The sequence below is a fragment of the Eulemur rufifrons genome, chromosome 7, assembly GCF_041146395.1.
Source record: "Eulemur rufifrons isolate Redbay chromosome 7, OSU_ERuf_1, whole genome shotgun sequence".
In the NCBI taxonomy this organism is placed as follows: Eukaryota; Metazoa; Chordata; class Mammalia; order Primates; family Lemuridae; genus Eulemur; species Eulemur rufifrons.
In genome coordinates, this window is record NC_090989.1 from 185,779,124 (window position 1) to 185,799,007 (window position 19,884).

General features: G+C 40.0%; 1 protein-coding gene and 1 pseudogene across 2 annotated transcripts in view; both read left to right on the forward strand.

Moving 5' to 3' along the window:
• Window positions 1–19,884, forward strand: part of GRM7 (glutamate metabotropic receptor 7) — an 856,215-nt gene that overhangs the window by 295,495 nt on the left and 540,836 nt on the right. The gene's annotated exons all lie outside the window — the stretch shown is intronic.
• LOC138387014 (max-like protein X) lies at window positions 10,711–11,438 on the forward strand (annotated as a pseudogene).

The following is a 19,884-nucleotide window of genomic DNA, read 5'->3' on the forward strand; positions in this document are numbered from 1 at the left end:
CCTGAGGAAGAACCAAAACTCTAGGCAGAGAACTTTATAGGTGATAAAATAGAAATTATAGATCCAAAGGGCTTTCTGAGTGGGTATGATATAATATACAATGTAATTAAAATTTTAATCTGACAATAAGATTCTAGGTCAGGGGATGGCAAACTGTGACCTGCAGGCCAGATCCAGCTGATAGATTGTTTTTGTATGGTATTCAAGTGAAGAATTTTTTTTTTTTCCCACATTTAAAGGGTTATTTGGACTGGGTGCAGTGGCTCCTGCTTGTAATCCTAGCACTTTGGGAGGCTGAGACAGGAGGATCACTGGAGGCCAGGAGTTCTGAGATCAGCCTGAGCGAGAGTGAGACCCCATCTCTATAAAAAAAAAAATAAAAAAAAAATAGGTGGGCGTGGTGGCACATGCCTGTGGTCCCAGCTACTCGGGAGGCTGAGGCAGAAGAATCACTTGATCCCAGGAGTTAGAGGTTGCAGTGAGCTATGATGATGTCACTTCACTCTAGCCCAGGTGACAAAGAGAGAGCTTATCTCAAAAATAAATAAAAAAAATAATAAAAAATAATAAAGATTATTTGAAAAAATAAAATAGAATATGCAACAGAGGACTTTTGTGACCCCTCAAAGCCTAAAGTATTTGCTATCTGGCCATTAAAAAAAAGTTTCCTGAAAGAGGTGGGGAGGAATGAGAAACAATATTGGAATAAAGGATCTACTTCTCGAGAGTACAAGGGAAGGGGAGACAGTGGTGGCAATGTCCCCCTCTATTTCAACAGCTTCACACAAGCATTTATTTCTCACTCCTGTAACAGACCACGGCACCTGTTTTTCATAGGTGAATGGCTTTCTCCCTTGTGGAGATTTGGGGGCTTGAGCTCTTTTCCTCCTGAGGCCCTGAAGTTCTGTAGTATCTCATCACTGTTGCATCCAGAGAGTGAGAGGAGACGTCGAGTGGAAGAAAGACCCACCTCTTCTTAATACCCTTGGTTTTGAAGTAATGTGCCTCTCTTCCATTCACTTTCTATTGGCAATAGCCTGGCCTGTGGCCTAATCTAGGAACGAGAGTGCCCAGGAGCTGTACTTCCTGGCTGAGTGGCCCCTGCCTAATCACGGCTCTATGGGATGGCCACTAGCTCTATGCAAGTCATTTCTGCCCACGTGACAGGTGGTTGTGGTGATTAACTAGGCGGGGAGGTGATCGCTTCCCACAGCCATGAGTGCAAAAGCCATATAGTGATATATTGAGATATACACATACATATGCACATTACGTATGTATGTGCATTATTGTGGCTACATATATGCATATGTATATGTACACACATGCACATATACCCCACCCCCACACATGCACACATGAAGAGGTAGTGAGTAAAGGAAGTTTGGGGCCTGAGAGCCTGGGTGAAACAGATGGCTCTCCTACTCTCCATTCATGATATTCAAAAAGGTATTATCCTTTCTAATGAATGTACTTTTATTTTTCTCATCTATCAAATGAGGATTTTCTGGTTCCTGGGTTTATACTGAGGATTAATACTGTAAATATTCTAGGTAATTGCTTGGCATATAGAAAATGCTCAATAAAAGCTGTCTGCTACAGCTGCTGTTATCACTATTAGTGTTGCGATACTCAAAATATTCTAAGAAATGTTTATAGGGCTTAGCAACAGCTGACTGTAGATAGACGGAAGAAAGACCCAAAGCAAGATGACCTCAATCTTTTGTCTTATATCGTGGGATAATAGAGCCAGGGAAGATGGGGAGAATGGGATTGCAGGTTAAATTTAAAATGTGTACCTATAAGCAAGGTGAAATAGTAATAAAAATAATTCTTGTCACCTATATTCTTTTCAGGGACTTGGGAATTTAATGGTGACAAATCATGTTGCAGACATAAAGCATCATAGAAATGTCAAATTGCAAAATGAGGAATAGTGATTCTTCCAGCACTATATTAGAATGACTAAACTTTTGCTTCTTTTGCTGAGACTATTGCATTGTTTATACACACACACATATGAAAGCAATGTAGACACACACATACAAACAGACACACACAGAAGCACACACACATATGTATTCTACAAGCAACTTTCACGGTAAGCAAATTGTTCTTTTCTGCAAGATTGTTGAACAATGATACTTTTCATATTTCTGTAGATTCTGTCTTGTTCCCTAAGCCAGGAGCCATGGTTGTGGTGGTGATTATGTGCTAGTCAAGTTACACATGCACTGAAGCTATTTGCAAATACCTTCTCTGTGTGCTTTCTTAATGGTTCCGTTTAGTATGCACAGTTTTAGAAGCATGTTGATCAGAGTAAGGCAGGCATTTGGCTTTCATTGCTTATTAGTAAGCCTAGTTACTCCTTACTAATTTAAGGTTATCTGTTAGCTATTCTCAGCGTACAGTGTTTCTTCTGGTAATATGCCCAAACGGATGTTGGTTGTCTTAGTCAAAAATAAAGACTCAGAAGCAGATTTCAAAGCAGATGTGTGTTGGTTTTAGACATGTGGGCTCCCTGGGCCCATTTTTAAAGCCAAGGGAGATTGTAAAGTCTCCTGCTTGCTCCAATTTGCAAACAAGATCAGACAGATCTTGATCCCTTCCCTCTGACTTCCTGCACAGCTTTGCTTTATTCTGTTAAGTTTTTCATGGACACTTCAAATTTACTAACAAGGTGCCTTGTTTTTGCCAATTCTTTTGGTTTCTGGCTTGCGAAAAGGCTCTAGGGACCATCATTTTGCAAGCTCGTTACTGTTTTGTGGATGTTCCTCCTGCAAGCAGTTTATTACTGTTTTTTCTTTCTATCTTGGGGTCTCCAAGCAGAGAACACACAGTGTAGTTGGATCCTCAATTAACTCGTGCCACTGAGTTGAGTCATTAGACTTGGAGCACAGGTGCCCCTGCTGGCTCTCTCTACCCAGAGGGAAGGCAGGCACCCTACAAAAGCTGGCCCAGAAACCTGTTTCCCATCATTCCCAAACCAGGATTTCATAACAAAGAAAGGATTTGATTGTGCCTGATCTCATCTCCTACAGGACTAACAATTTGCATTATTACCCACCTACCCATTTGGCCCCAGCTTGCATACATATATGTGACTCTTCCTTTATTTTTTTACCAAGCATCTATTGACAGCATACTATGTACAATCCTTGTATATAACAGTGAACAAAAATATCTATATAGGCTTTATTTTTTTTACTTGATTTAGATTGGCCATTGCTTTGGAGTCCACAGGGTTCTATGATATTAGCCATGGCAATGAGGCGAGAAAGTGAAGTTAAATAATGTTAATAGTCAACCTGCAGTCAGCCCTTCCCTCCTGAGCCCCTGCCCTTACGCCTTCCATCAGCTCTTTGTAACAACTGTGAATATGGCCATCTCTTCTACTTCATGTTGAAGCCCATTATGCAACTTATTCAACTTTGTGATAATTCTTCTATACTAGACAGCTAAAACTCCATTTCATACAGAGTGCCTGCTAAATATCCATTTGATGACACATTTATTGTCTTTTGTAGAAATTCCACACCTGGACGTTTATGGTAAGAAATCGAGATTTATGTTAATATACAATGCTATACACATGTTTATTGCAGCATTTTCCCAATGGATAAATGAGTAAACAGACTTGGAATACTACCCAGCAATAAAAAGGACCAAAATATTGGTATAAGCAACGATGTTGATGAATCTCAAATGTATTATGCTTAATGAAACAAGCCAGTCTCAAAAGGATACGTGCTATATGATTACATTTATATGACATTTTCAAAAGGACAAACGTGATGGGAAACAGGTCAGTTGCGGGCAGAAGTTAGTGGCCAGGTGAGAATTTGACTTTTATGCACAAGGGCGTATTTCTAGGCGATGGAACTATTTTGATGGTGGTGGTGCTTACACAAGTCTGTATGTATGCTCAAACTCATAGAACTGGACACACACACACAAGTCAATTTCATTACATTTTAATTTTTAAAAAATTAAAAAAGTCATCTTTTGTGAACTCATCCTCCAATATTAGTATTTCTTACCACGTTCCATCACATCTAAATTTTCAGTCAGTATTCTTAAACTTTACTGATCAGTGGAAACACCCAGGCTTTCCATTAACAGCGCAGATCCTCAGAGCCCTCCACTGAGGACGTTCATTCCACAGATCTGGATGAAGGCGAAGAGCCTGCATCGTAGTGAGACCCGAGCCTGGTGATTCTGGGGATTGAGGAACTGCTCCAGGTCAGTGTTTCCAAACTTCAGCCTGTGCCAGAAGCAGTTGAGAAGACCTGCAAGGTCAGTGATGGGGCCCAGAGATTGGCACTATCACCAAGGATCCCAGGAACACCTATGTCAGCTGGTAGGAGGGACAGACTTTGAGAAATGTCACTCTCGCTCAACACTGTCAAATAAATGGAAAACTCAGCTTTGCTCTTGGGGTCCACTCAATAACTCTACATGTCCTGGATTAGCCTCCTCTCCTCTCCTCCAGCACAGCTGTGAAATACCTGCAACCAGCCTCCTCAAATTCTCTGCCCGTTTCTCCAGGAGTTAGTTGACTTTGTCTTTGTCACTAGAAAAACAGCATTTTTAGATGTCTCCTCTTCAACTTTCTGTTCTTACACTTAACTACATGTGTGTATATATATATATATATATATATATGGCTTTGCATTGAATTTTATTCTGATTTTCAGTGCCTGGGGAAGAGCTGTGTCTCATCTCTGAAGGCCACTTACCTCTGAGTGTGCTCTTCATTGGAGTGGCTGTTGGTCCTCTGCTTTCTCTCCCCGGCAGCTCCAATTTCTCCTTCTGTTCTCGCTCCTTCCGCACAGCCTACAAAGGTGCTCAGGTGGCCCCCGTCTCACGCTATCAACTCTCCTTTGAATCAGAATATTCTTTTTTGCGGAGCCTTCCTGTTTTTCTTCATAGCCAGATTCCCCAACTGGATAATCTCTGGTGACATTTCTTTAGTTAGTGCCTGTCCTTTACTTTTCAGCCCACAATGATGCGGCTTTTACCTCCAGCCCTGCAAGGAGATGTCACTGATGAAACTTGCCAGTGACCTCCTGGGCTCTAATCCTCTGGACCTGTGCAGTCTTCCGACTTTATCTTGCCCAGTTCTCCTTTCCTATTCAAAAGTTATACCTTTTGTGTTCTCCTCCAGATTTTCTAATCATTTCTTTTAAGTTTCTTTCCCTAGTGTACACTCTTTATCCTTCAATGCCTGCATTCTCCATGAGTCTATCTTTTGGCCTTCAATTCTTTTCCACGAATTATTTTGTATTCTCTGGAGAATCTCTTCCATACTCACGACTTTAGCCGCCACCTATAAGCTCATGATTCCTACAGCTGTACCTCTGGTTAGGGTCATATGCCTTGAATAAGATGATAGGTGCTGGGTAAATGTTTATTTAAAGGATAAGTGAGTGTGTGCATGGATGGATAGATAACTGAATGAATGTCCATGAACTAAAGAAACATCGCAGCAAAAGGAGACAGGTCATTGATTTCTGATTGTGTGGATTAATTCATAGGAGACTTCCATTAAGTTGCTTATTTTCTCTCATGAATGTTTTCATCATCTGTGAGACACTTAGGGGGAATCAGAACACTAAGTTGTGTTTAGTGTAGAAGTTCCATGTTGAAAAATGAAACCTCATCAACCATTGCACCTCTTGGGAAGGCTAAGGATTTGGCGGACCTCTTGCTCCCTATGTTTCTTGCGAGGACCTAATTTCTATTGTGAAAATTCAAAAGTGAAGCTCAGAATTAATGGGATAATGTACAGTAATTATCAATGCCTGGGCACCACATCTTTAAAGCATCCCTGATGTCTACACTGTTTTGTGATACACCCATTCATATTAATTCCTTCATCTTTCATTCTCTCTCTCTCTCTCTCATTTTCTCTGTCATTCACTTACGTACACATAAGGACAGATATTTAATTTATTAAATTAAAAAACAATATTTTCAGAAGGACTTTAAGATGGAAGCTCATGCTACAACATATAGGAATTTTTGTACACTAATAAACAACTGGAAGACACCTTGTAGCGCCAGAGGTCAGTATCAGTGGGATGACAACCATTAGTGTGGACACAACCTCACAACCTAGAGCTGCTAGCAGGTATCTTGATTACTTCAAGGTTAAAAATATAATCCATTGGCTTTGAAAGCACTGAGCATGGTGCCTAACACATAAGAGACAACAAATGTCAGTTCTTTTTTTCTTCATTCCTTTCCAAAAAGAGATATTCTCCTTGCTTTAGGCATCTGTTAGTAAGCCAAATATTTTATCTCCATTAATTAATAGCAAAAATTTTGCATATAAAATGTATTTTCTCCTCATTTGAATCACCTTTCCTCCTCCAGTGATTTCCAGCTTACTCCCCTAAATGTTTAGTCACCAGAATTTCCCAGAGACCCATGCGCAGAGTCACTCCTTGTCTTTTGCTGATCCAAGACAAGCTCTCTATTATCTCCGAGTCCCCATGTTCTCCTCACTGAAGTGATCTGTGGAAATATCTCATAGGAATGTTATGAGAACTAAATGAGGTGAAGTGTATGGTTTGCTTGCTTAATGCAGTATTTGGCGTAAAGGAATCATTCCAAAAATGTTAGATGATGCTACTATTACTGTTGCTATTACTGTTTTAAATATCCTATTCCTACCTACAATTTAAGTCATCGGAGTTCTGGAATATTTAAAACCTTTGTCTCCTCCATAGTAGCCATGTCTCAGATCTAATGTCAATCTTCAGAGAGGCCTTTTCTGACTGTCCAGTCTAACGTGGACCTTGGAGCCTTCCTCTCACAGCAACCAGCATTGCATGGAAGTTAGAAGCACAGACACAGAACTCAGGATGCTTTGAGGCAATCCTGGCTCTACCTAGTTTCAGCCAAGTTACATAATCTCTCGATGACTCAATGTCCTAATCTTTAAACAGAGGTTATACAAGTACCTGTTTCATAAGGTTGTTATGAGTGTAAAATGGTATAATATGAGTAAAATACTTAAATAGTTTCTGGCACAAAACATATGCTAAATGTTTATTCTTTTTATGATTACAGTCACAATCTTTATAGCTTTGTAAAATTATCTTGCTCAATTATCATATGATAGTCTATCTCACCCTTCCAGAAGAGAAGAGGATCCAGTGGAAGAGGGAAGGATTCATGCTTCGTGGTTCCTTGTTCACTGCTATATCCAAGAGGCTAGAACAGGGCTTGGCATTCAGCATGGTTTTGTTAAATAAATGAATGATGCATGCAATCAGTCATTCAGTCCCTAAGACCTGGCCTAGTGCATTGTGCATTGCAGGTTACCAAAATATATTTGATGGTGATTAAAACCAAATATCAGTCATGATATTTTTTAAACAAAAAGCTTGCAAGCATAGCATAGGGAGAAAATGGAGAGCTATCATTGCTCTCTGAGTTATGTGACTTCCTTGAGAAGGAGACTGACTTTCCTCCATGCCTCAATGAGCCAGAGAGGCTGCCTTTGTCTCACTTGATTTAGTTTGGTGGCTTTTCTTAGATGGGAGCCAAGAAAATAAAATTGTATGAAACCTCCACCCCCACCAGATACCCCAATTCAAAGAAAGTTCTTTACAGATTTATTTTTAGAAATAAAAAGGAAAAGAAATGGATCTTTATCTTAACTTTGGTATCGGGACTAAATTTTTCTTGTCATTCAACTGTATTCTTTGTGCAAGTTTTTGAATAAGAGAAAATTGGGATATTGGACTATATGTAATTGGTATGCTGGGAGCAATGGAGTTAAATTGGCTTCAAAGGTGTTTTATTTTAGTGATTTCTCCAGTAAAATCTTTAAAGCAGGAATCTGCAGAACTTGTGAGATTGGAATTGGTTAAATAATGGATGGAGAGCGAGAGATATAAAATGCACAGCAGAGAATATGAAAGAGATAAAGAGGCAGTGGGGAGATTGTGAATCTGGTAGTCCATTTCAGAAGATCATGCTGAGTTATTAGGATTTAAAAAAGTGTAAGACCTATATAGGTGATGACCAAGATTTGCTAAAGGCACTTACCTTCAATGGCTTCCCATTTTAACCTTGAGCAAAATAAAACATGCAAGTTTTCTAAGGCCTGTTGTGTCAATCAAGGTTCTCCAGAGAACAGAACCAATAGGATGTATAGAGATAGAGACACACAGCTAGATAGATAAATGTTGTAGACAGATATCTAGAAACCGAGATATTTATTTTAAGAAATTGGTCTTGCATTATGAAGACTGGCAAATCCAAAACCTGTAGGGTGTGCCAGTCAATTGTAGGTCCAGGGAGGAGCTGATGTTGTTGTTCCCTTTTGCTCTAGAGAGAAATCTTTTGTGCTATTTAGGCTTCAGGCCTTTGACTGTTTAGGTCCCACTCATGTTATGGAGGGCAATCTGCTTTACTCAAAGTCCATCTATTTAAATGTTAATCTCATCCAAAAACACTCTCATAAAAACATCCAGCATCATGTTATATCACGTATCTGGGCACCACGGCCAGGTTGACCCATAAACCTAACCATCCTACTGGACACGAGCTGGCTCTGCCTAACTATCCGCTTCATCTTGGACCACTCATCTGCTTCAAACACACAGGCCTTCTTTCAGTTCCTCACAAACACAAATTTTTTTCTCCCTGATTTGGGATTTTCACAGATGTTGTTTCCTCTGCCTAGAATGCGCTTCCACTCACTCACGGCTTGGAAAATTCCTTCTCATTCTTCAGTCTCAGCCCAGAGGGCATTTCCGTAGTGGAGATGTTCCTGACCTCCAGTCTCAATCAATCCTCCTTCTTAGCATCTTTGTGTCAAACCCACTGTTTCTCTCATTATACTTGTCACAATTATATGGCTTGGCATATTTGTAATTACAAATTTGTTTTCTGTATTCATTAGTTTAATGTCTGTTTTCCCTTTTAATTTGGACGCTCCATAAGTTCAGGGACCTGACTCATTGTGTTCACTCCATTTTAGTACGCATGGTAGTCACCCAGTGAATATTGAATAAACAAACCAATAAATGAGTGAAGTTTAAGATAATCAAACATTTTTTGCCTGTTAAGCTTAGAAATCTAAAGCATTCTTTTTAATCAGGGGCAATGTGAAACACTTCCATATACCCTTTCTTATCAAGGGTAAACATTTAGGCCCTTACTTACAAGTGCATGTTCTTGGCACCATGATTAGTGATTCAGTGGGTTAGGAAGTGGGACTAGAGGATTTTGCTTTTTAACAAGTTCCCCAATGACTCTGATGCTTCTGGTTAGTCCACCAACAGCTGAAAACCATTTACATTAGACAAAACTTTAAACTAATTCAGGGCTCTCAATTTTGGTGATGGGGAGCTCATTGCCTCCTGATGTTGCTTATACCCCTCCTGTAGGACACCCACAGGTTAGACCCAGTTCTAGACTAAGTAGAGTTACAAATAACATTCTTTCCCATATTTAAAGACATGTTTCATCTCCACTATTCCTTCATGTTCAAAATAAAAAATTTCAATTCTCTCAATGATAGTTAGTCCTTTCTAGACCTTTAGCCCTCTCTGATGCCTTTAGTTCTCTAATACATGGTACCTCCAAATCTGTGCTAATTAGACTGAAGCAGTGCTCTTTAGCCTGACATAATCCTAATGCAGAAGGATCGTTAATCCTTCAAGGTCACATGGTCCTATCCATACAGACGTTGTTGAATTGTTTTTCTACTTTTTCTATCTTTTTCCTAGTCATTTTGTGTTTTTGAGATCTCAATCAAGTTTGATATTTTAAGAATTCCTTCTCCTCATTGAGGTAACATCTCAGGAAAAAATACTTTTTACCACAAGGTTTTTTTCTAGTTTATCCAGAAACATCTTTAACTTTCTGGTGTTAGGAAATATCTTATAGGCCAGTTAGTGGTGTGTATAGTTACTACTGTGTTTACAAACTCATAATTGAAAGTCCAGCCAACTCAGCGATCAACACCCCACCGCCCCCCCAAAAAAAAAAAACTCAAAACAAACAGTGGAGGCCCATGTCTCCATTCCAAGTCCTGGTAGGCTGAATGAAAACACAGTGGAAGCTAAAGAAAGATTAAGTGGAACCCCGTTGGGTATTCAGGTTGGTGAATAATATAAGACTTGAAGACAGATTGGTATCAGATTGTGGAGGCTAGACAGCTAGATTTTGCTTTGGAAGTAGAGAGCCAAGAGTTCATGAGGAGTTTTAATCAGGAGAGCTGTAGAATCTGCTTTTCATGAAGATTAATGGAGTTAAAAAATAAAAGATAAAATGTAAGAAAAGAGTTGGCAGACAGGCACACCAATTAAAGGGAAGTAAAAAGGGTCTGGCTCTATAAACAACAGCACAGATGAATCTGCAAGATATGGTGTTGAGCAAAAGAAGCCATACACAAAGGGCTAATATTCTATTATTTCATTTATAGGAAATCAAAAAGTGGGCAAATCTAATTTATGGTGACAGAATGAAGTATGATTACCTTTGGAAAGAAGTAGTGACTGAGGGGCTTCTAGGTTGCTGATAACCTTCTATATCCTGATGCAGAATGTACAAACTCATCTCGCTCTACAATTGAGTTAGGTACAGATGCCCTCTGACTTGCAGTGAGGTTATGTCTTGATACACCCATTGTAAGTTAAAAATACCCTATATTAAAAATGCAGTTGTTTCCGGTTCAGTGGGTCCAAGATGATAGAGTAGGGTGCCTCTCCTGAGGACCCCTGGGTCAAGGTGGAGTGTGCCTACAGCAACAACAGCCTGGATCCTGGGCTTCTTATAGAAAGCACATGCAAGGGAGGGTAGTGTTAAGAGCTAATAGCATTGGTTCCACCAGTGCCTCTTCCATCACAACACAGATGATGAGGACAGTAATTACCGCCAGGAGTCCTATGAGGACTGGCGGTGGCAAGCACACACTCAGGCCAAACAGAAAAGGAGGGACTCCATCAAGAAAGGCTGTGAGGACCTCCAGACCATTGTCCCCACCTGCCAGCAGCTGGACTTCTCCATTGGCTCCCAGAAGCTCAGCAAAGCCATTGTTCTACAAAAGACCATTGACTACATCCAGTTTTTTCACAAGGAAAAGAAAAAGCAGGAGGAGAGGTGTCCACGCTATGCAAGGACGTCACGGCCCTAAAGATCATGAAAGTGAACTGTGAGCAGATTGTGAAGGTATACCAGGACAACCCACATGAGGGGAGGACCAGGAGGACCAGGTCTCCAACTGGGTCAAGTTCTGTGTGTTTCAAGGCATAATGGGTTCTCTGTTTCAGTCCTTTACTGCCACCATCTCTGCGACCAGCTTCCAGGAGCTGTTGGCCTGTGTCTTTAGCTGGACTGAGGAGCACTGTAAGCCACAGACCCTATGGGAGATTGTGATTGGCGTCCTGCACCAATTGAAAAAACAGCTGCACTGACTGGCTTGTGGAAACCTGCATAACAGCCAGCAAGAGGCCTTTGAGTCTCTACTTGGCCCTGGAGATGCTGGTCCCACGAGCTTGGACTGTGACATCTCACACTGGTCAGCTGGTTTCTACTTATTGTTTGGTTTTCCCAGCCCCACTTCATCATCAGTGCGTCTGGGGTGTTTGTTTAGTGAAAGCTTCCAATTAATATATTATTTTGACCATAAAACTCAAACCTACTCAGTCTTCCCTCTCCCCATGGAAGTCCTTGGGATCAGAGTCTGTTCTGGGCACGCCAGAGAGATCCTGGCCTCTTAGTGCTTTCTCTAAGCCTCACAGACTTCTGCTCTTGATCTACATATATTTGGAAACTGTTTGCCTCCATTTTGGTCTCTTGGGCAACATTCAGCCCTAGTTTGGCCATTTATGCAGGAGAAAAGGAGTAAGAGGGAATACTCTCACAGCCATGGACGGTGAAAGGCCACCCCACACTTAGACTAGGGCTGCCCAGTCAGTCCCAGGTGAGGCCAGGGCTTTCTGGCCAGCTCAGGGCAGGGCTTCCAGTTCCTCCTCTCCTCTGGGTGGTAGGGGAAGCAGCCCTACTTACTCCTGCCCTCTTGGTTCCCACAGACTATTTTGCTGCATGACAAAGACAGGTATGACACAGCACTACTTATTTGAAATTTTTTATTTTTCAAAACACCAACAATGCAACTTTGCTAAAGCTACAATTTGGAAAAATTAACTGGGCCTCAGAACTATCCCATCCTTTCTGTCAAGCATACTGGGCCTCTGTCATCCCTCAGTGTTGCCTGTATTTCTCCCAGGACTTGGGGGCTGAAAGATGCTCAAAAGGTTTCCTGGGGTGCACAAGCCCAAGAGAGTCCTGGGTGAACCCTGGGCTCCTTAAAATGCTGGTGTATAGTAGCTTCTCTACATCCTTGTCCCTCAGGCTCCCTTCTGCCTGCCTCAGTTTTGATATCTGAGAGGTTTGACTATCGAGAGGAAATATTTTTATATCAAATTATATTACCATAAATATTGCCAAATGCTTTCCTTAAAAATAAAAATAAAAATGGATTTACTAAACCTAACCTACTGAACATCAGAGCTTAGCCTACCCTACCTTAAATGTGTTCAGAACACTTAAGTTAGCCCACAGTTGGGCAAAATCAGCTAACACAAAGCCTATTTCATAATAACATGCTGAATATCTCATGTAATTTATTGAATATCATACTGAAAGTGAAAAACAGAGTGGTTGGTGGTTGTATGGGTACTCAAAGTATGGTTTTTATCAGATGCATGTGGTTTTGGCACCATCATAAAGTCAAAAATCGTAAGATGAACCATCATAAGTCAGGGATCACCTGTACTTTTGTTGTCATGTGTAACTCAAAAAGTTTACTCCACAAAAGGGTGGTGTGGTTGGAACGGAAAATTGGAAAGCCAGAAAAAATTATTTCCACAATCCATATTTAAAAAATGTCTAATGGGATGCATAAACAGTGCATGTTATTTCTGTAATTAAGGTGGACTATGTATACAAGGCTTATTAGAGTAAGTATTCTCCAAAGATAACTACTATTAATTCCTTCCCTCCTGTAAGTGGGTAGTGTCCATTTGCCCTCCCCTTGAATTCAGTCTGTCCTTGACTTGCTTTGATCCACAGAACATGGTAAAAATGACACTGACGGTTCTAGGTCTAACTGTTAAGAGGCCTGGAAGCTCCTTCATTCTCTCTTGGGAATCTGTCTACCATGTGTGGGCTGAACTGCTGAATGCAAGAGATGTCACGTCAACAGTGAGAGCTCTGAATGAACAGTTATGTAAGTGAGGTCGCCATGGGCCCTCCAGCTCAGTTGCTAATGGAAGGCAAGCAAGGGAGTGTCATGGGATGATGTCACATGATGCAGAAGGGCCACTTAGCCAACCCTCCCTTGAATCCCTGACCACCCTTCCCAAACCCACATGGTTGTTTTAAGCTACGAGGCATTGGAATAGTGTGTTATACAGCAATCAATAACTGCAAGAGTTGTCTTCTGGAACAATAAAGAATTTCTGGCCCAAAATGTTAATGGTGCCAAGGTTAAAAAATACTTACATAGAATAATGTTCATAATTTAGGTGGTGCTCAGAAATTTTTCTCTAAAGCCATGTTTCCTAAACTTTCCTGATAATATTAGTCATCTGGGATTCATGTTATACATATGAAATCTTAAAATCACCCCAGACCTTCTGTCTTAGTCCATTTTGTGTTGCTGTAACAGAATAACTGAAGCTGGGGAATTTGTAAAAGGAAAAGAGGTTTATTTAGCTCACAATTCTGCAGGCTGGAAAGTTCAAGAGCACAGTGGTGCATCTGGCCAGTTTCTGGTGAGGGCCATATGCTGGGTCTAAACATGGTGGAGGAGCAGAAAAGGGAATGGGTGTGTGCAACAAGATCACATGGCAAGAAAGGAAGCAAGAGAGAGAAGCTAAGGAAGACAGACTCTTCTTAACAACTGTTCTCATGAAAGTGAGAACTCACTCAACCCCCATGGGAAAGCGTCAATATATTCATGAGGGATTTGTCACCATGACCCAAACACCTCTCACTAGGCCCTATCTGTCATCACCACCACATTGGGGATCAGAATTCGACATGAGTTTTGGTGGGGAGAAAAACCACATCTAAACCATAGCAATCTTCTAAATCAGAGTATCCAGAGAAGGAGTTTGGGAAATTTCATTTTTACTTTTACTTTCATGGAAGTTTAAAACACTGCTGTAGCCCAGTTTTTCTCAGATTTTAATGTGCATGCAAATAATCTGGGCATCTTGTCAAAGTATAGAATCGGATTCACTTGGACTGGAGTGAAGCCCAAGTTTCTGATTTCTAACAAGCTCAGGTGGTGCAAAGCATTGCTCCTTGGATCACACCTTGCACAGCAAGTCTCTAGAGCAGTAGTTCTCAAACTTTAGGGATGCACTAGAATCAACTGGAAGGCACAGATGGCTGGGATCACCCTCAGAGTTTGATTTTGCAGGTCTTGTATTTCTGACAAGTTCCCAGGTTATTCTGATGCTACTAGTCGAGGAACCACTGAGAATCACTGCTTGAGATTATTATTTCCCACATCTAAATGGACATAAAAATTCACCTCAGGTGACTCCAGCAGTTGCAGGCACTCAGAATTCTCCCCAACCTCCACCATCTTTCTTCCTTCAGTCTGGGCTGGGAACTCAGTAATTTCCATTTTAATAAATTGCTTCACCTAGAGTCATTTTTGTATTAGTGGTCCAGGACAGCACTTAGAAACACTGTCTCGGGGGGAACATGTTAGAATATCTAGAGTTTAAGGGAAGAGCATGAGAAAGTTTGAAAAAAAATATATTTAGTTTTATAATTAATTTAATTTGTTTCTAATTCCCATCTTGAACTTATTTTCAAATATCAGATCACATGAAAAGAGTGGAAGAGATTTTTACCGTTATCAAAGGTGATCATGGGTTATATACTGGAACCAGAAGTACTGTTTTAAACAGTGGTGTTTTCTTCCTGGGTTGGTCACCCAATTCTTTCTGAGTCCATGTAATTACATTCTCTGTAGGAGCTGCAAGTTGAATGCTACTGCCAATTTAGACACAAGACATTAATAGTGATGACCATAGTTATACTTTCTTGAAGTTTTGCTATATACTAAGCATTATGTAACTACTTTGCCAATGCTGCACTAGGTAATCTCTTCAGAAGCTGGTACTACTACCCCTAATGGATGGATGGGGAAATCAAGGCATACTAAGATTAGGATACTTACCAAGATCATATAGTTAGCTAATATAGCCAGAATTTTGAGCCTGTCTTATCTGATGGATAATTGATTTCTCAGAGATAGGATGTATGCATCTGTATTTAAATATGCCTTAAACTTTTATTTTTCTTTAGTTAAAGCAGTAGTTCAAATGGAATACCCTTTCTATATAATGAGTAAAGGAAATGTTTTGGAACAAGATTTAATATATTGCCTTGACAGGATATGGCCATGGTTGACAGTTTTCACTATTTGTCTAGTATTGATTACATTACCATGGTTTTTGTTTGTTTTAAACTTATAAGTACTGTAGTATATTCTTTTTATCCTGCTATTAGGGTCTGGAGATACTGGTGCTACCTATTCTCCAGCAGTGTTTTTGGCTAGTTAAAAAAGCCTGTAGCCATTTTGTCTCAATCGAAGATAATTTTCAAGATTGTCCTATTCTCTATGATATATGTATTAATAGAAGGTAAGTGTTTTCCTTGTCATCTGCTGTCTTCTCTTACTAATAATGCATTTAGGTAAAGCTCCAAGCAGACTTGTGTTACTGCCACTCCTCAATTTCCTACTCCCAAAGTCAAAACACAAAATATTTTAAAACAATAGCACACATGCAAAGTTTCTTTTGTTGATGTTTAAAGTATCATTCCTTATTTTAGCTTTCTTGAAGACACAATCACCTATCTTAAACACATCCCAGAACTTCTGAGTCAAAATCTCCAGGGAAGGGATTTAGAAAACTGTTTTTTTACCTTTATGGAAATTTGAGTGTCTACGTTAACCTCTACTTTCAAAATCTGGACTTTGAGTAACAAGTATAGGAACCCACTGACATTTTAAAATCTGATTTTTAATGAAGTCTTCTTTCAAAATGTCATTTTTTTTTTTAGTCTATACTTTTTAAATAAAATTATGAACTTTCTGAATGTATTGGACATCATATGCTAAACAAAAAATTTTGTTCTCAGATTTGAAATAAATACTCTTCTGGTTCATATTCTTATTACTGTAAATTTAGATATTGGATGTTAGGTTGATTCCAGGTCAAGCAGGAAAGACTTGCTAGAAAAGATGAAACTAAGCTGTGTTAAGAGTACAGAATGAGTCAGTGATGAAGGGATGGACTTTTTAACGTCTAGAGGAAGCTGAGACATAGTATTTGTGATTGGAGAATAGTTCAAAGCACTCTGGGTTATGAATAATAGAAAGGGAAAGTCAAACTCACTTAAGCAATATAGGAAGAGTATTGCTTCAGTTAAAGGAAAAAGTTCAGGTGTGAACAGGAGTCAGGCATGGGTGTACCAGGATTCAGGCCTTGTCCACTTGGAACATCATTTCACTTATGTGGCAGCTTGATCTTCAGACAGGAGGACAATGATTGTGGCAAATCTAGGCCTCGTGTCAGTATTCAAAGGTTAGAGGAGGAGAGATTATCTCTTTCAATGGTTCTCTCTTAAGAGCAAGAAAATCTCTTTCTCTTGCCTAGGACAAAGGTCCACTAAGTTTTATCAGTTAATATTGCATTACCTGGCAATTATTTAACAGTTCCCTTTGATCAAGAAAATTTCATAAAATCGATTGGCTTAGTCCTGCATTTCTGAGCCCATGTGGGCAAAGGGAAAAGGGTCCCCTTATCCCCGTCAGGTCTGGAGGTTAGCCTGGCTCTCCCTACAGCACGCAGGCCACCTTGCCAGGAAGTGTGGATACATACATGGAAACAGAGGCGATGCATGCTCAGTGGGCAAATAGCCACTGCAGAGATAAGGAGGCGGCCTTGGTGAAGTGTTAGAAGTGCTCTTCACTCCACCAGCTCCCACATTCTGACTTCCCCATTATGACTGCAAGACAGACCATTGCTTTTTAACAGAAGTGGAAAGATACTGAACCCAGTGCTGCATTAATAGTAGAGCAATGTTTTTTTTTCTCCATGCATTAATGATTACTCATATTAAAAATAGCTGTGTAAGAGGAAAAAGATGTGAAATTTATGTTCTAGGTCAATGTGTTGGGGATTTCTGAGCTGTTTTTCATTTGTAAATAAATAATTTCAGTAAAAACTCAAAAGGTTTGCTCGATGTAAGTAAATAATTCAATAGCAATTTTGGCTTATGGGTGATTTATTTAAGTATTATCGCTAAAAATAAGTACAGAAGGAGGCTACTAGTATGGAGGGTTTATTCTGTACATTTGGATGGATGCATGAGAATATGAACACTAGGGTTTTAGGCTCCCAACAATGTCAGTTTCCCTTTGTTCTTTCAGGGCTAAGATAGCTATTCCCAAACACCAAATGCTATCTTTAGAAGTTAACATCAATGTCCATATGAACTGGGTGGGTTGGTCTTGGTTTTCGAAAACTTATTGAAGATAATAGCTCCAAAGGGTGGAAGATCTGAGGGCCTTTGGGTTATGTATGGATGGTGCATTAGATTTAGCATCACATTGTGTTGTGCATCTTGTAACTGTGAATTAATAATCTGAGAAAGATCTTTAGGTTGAGCCATAAAATTATTTATTTCAACTCCAAAGCTCAGTGAACTGGGTAATGTAAACTTCTGGTGGCACTAGGGAACAGAAAGCCTGCCTTCTAGGGCTGGTCTTAGTTTAGAAGCATGTAATTCATCTAGAACTATACACAAAGTGTGCTTATTAGCTGTGCAATTTGTATTTAATACTCTTGCATCATGTTTCTTTTTGATTTTTTTTTCCAATATTGAGAATCACTGACTATAATAGTTCCCTGAGATGGCAGATCTTTATTTCAGGATGGATTCAACATTTGAAAATGCAGCAGAGCCATTCAGCATAGTGTCTGGTTAATTACGTGAATATGGTGACTCACTGTTGGTAAGGCAAAACCCAGACATCAGTACAGAGGAATAAAAGTAATTTTCACAGGTGGCTGATAAATTGACCATAAAGACGATTTTAAAAGAGGGATGTATATTGATGATATGCTAATTTTAACCACATTGAGGGAAGACTCATTTGAAGGAATGAGTTTATATTTATTTAAACACTCTGGCTAAAATAGGAATTAATAGAATTGTGCCATGGGTCTTTAAGTCATTCTTAAAATTTCCCTCAGATTCCTCTCAGTGTACTAGACATGATTCTCTTTGTTCATGACGTTGTGTCAGTACCGAGGTTCTACCTCAAATACACACGAAAGTCTTATGCAAGGAGAAGGGTCTCTGACATACTCATTACTGTTGTGACGTGGGGGAGGAGGGATGGAAAAGCACTTGGTTCTGTGTTCATTAGTGTTTCTCCTTCCATTTTCTCTCTCTCTTTTTCACTGCCTCCTCCTGGCCACGTCCTTGCTTATTAGATCTTTCATTAGAAGGCGGATAGGGAAATCAAAAGGCAATGAAACTTAAATCTGCTAATTTTGCAACTTGTTAGCATCTTCTATTAAATGTTTAGTGGGAGAAGCAGCTATCACTATTAGCTAAAATGAAGCTGAGGGATAATCTATGGAATTTATTTATCTGTTACTAATACATTAATAATTGATAATTAAATTAGGCAAACCAATTTATTACACAACTAAATTATGCCAGATGTGCCTTTCCTTAGATGCTGATGGTTAAAAAGTTTGCTGGAAAGGAAACCAAGTATTATATGTTTAATAAACCTCAAATTTAATAAAGCAAGGTCTCTGACCTCCCACAGCCACCCTCTCTTATTTCCTATGACATTTGACGGTGTTACAATGGCTACATCGAATCATCTTGGACCAGGAAAAATATAACCCTGTTGTTTCTAAGGTGCAAGACAGGAGAGTCTATCTTTATATCTGTTAAACTTTTACAAGAAATGCAAAAGGAGAGGTGGCATCTGAGAAAACTGAGAGGTGTCGGTAGCATTCAGGACCCAGCTCATGATAGTGTGACTATAATTGGCTTCAAGAACAAGGTGATATAAAGGGAATGGAGAGCCACTTCGGCCTCCCCTTATCATCTGATGTGCTCTAATGGATGCTTGCTTCCAAACAGCTGACTTTGTGATAGAATTAGGACCTCCAGGTATTGGAGGACGCTTAAGTGGCGGGAGTGCAGGAGAAGGTTTCTGGTTGAAAATACGGACAAGATGCATACGTAAAATGAAGTCAGAGTTTTGGCTACAGATGATTTGCATATGAACTGTTTGGGTGGCAATAAGTAACAATGATGAAGAAAGCTAGCATGAGAAATTAAATGTAACCTGAAAGAGAAATAGGAGACGATAGAAGGGAAACAATGTTTGCTAGGGAGCAAGAGTTCGAGGAGTGTATTTATCACTGTCCCAGTGAGCTGCTGCGACCCCCACTTCCTAACAGCCATCTGCATTAGAGAAATAGGAATGGTGGTTCTTGACCTTGACTGAATGTTGGGAACACCTGAGGAGTTTGAAAATATACTGCTGCCTACGTCCCACTCCTGGAGATTCTGAGTTAACTGGGCTAGGGCAGGGCTTGTGCGTCAGGAGTTGCAAAGTGGCCCAGAGGGTTCTTACATACAACTGCATTTGCCAACTGCTGCTTTGGAAAGAATATCTCATTTAATGCTACCTGCTCTCTTTGTGCCTTGTATTCCTTTCTACCTGCAGGTTCATTTTTCTATCTTTCCCATCATTCTATCCCCTCCACATTCATTGTCTCAGCCTCAACAGAAACCTGA